This window comes from Penaeus monodon, chromosome 29 (assembly GCF_015228065.2).
Source record: "Penaeus monodon isolate SGIC_2016 chromosome 29, NSTDA_Pmon_1, whole genome shotgun sequence".
NCBI lineage: Eukaryota > Metazoa > Arthropoda > Malacostraca > Decapoda > Penaeidae > Penaeus > Penaeus monodon.
Genome location: NC_051414.1, coordinates 2258663 through 2259054, shown reverse-complemented (window position 1 = coordinate 2259054; position 392 = coordinate 2258663). Strand labels below are relative to the sequence as shown.

The 392-nt window shown below is 34.4% G+C and overlaps 1 protein-coding gene across 1 annotated transcript in view; it reads right to left on the bottom strand.

Annotated features, from left to right (window-relative positions):
• LOC119591619 (cytoplasmic dynein 2 heavy chain 1-like) overlaps positions 1–392 on the bottom strand; it is a 47711-nt gene that overhangs the window by 16816 nt on the left and 30503 nt on the right.

The following is a 392-nucleotide window of genomic DNA, read 5'->3' as shown; positions in this document are numbered from 1 at the left end:
AAGGGATGGCTAGGTGCACATAAGGGACCATAAAAATTGTAAAGCTAGGATTTTACCACTGAGCTATGCTTCATCCATTAGAGTAATAGTTATGTGAATAATCATGAGGATGTTCTGAGTAAGATTCCATAAATGCAAATTAAGGACCCCCAAAACATTTCTCAGATGACTTTTCATTTTCTTAAAATACACCATCAGTGAATCATTCTACTAAGTAAAAAAGTGATTCTAAGTCAGTGAAAAAGGCCCAGGTATAAAAATATCCAACAGGTAACTTAGTGATCTCCATATTGCTTATTATAATAGTTTTGCTGCAAATGTTGTGCTGACAAACAAATGAAGCTGATAGAAGTCAAGCTAATAATGGTGAATATCCCTACATCCATCCTATG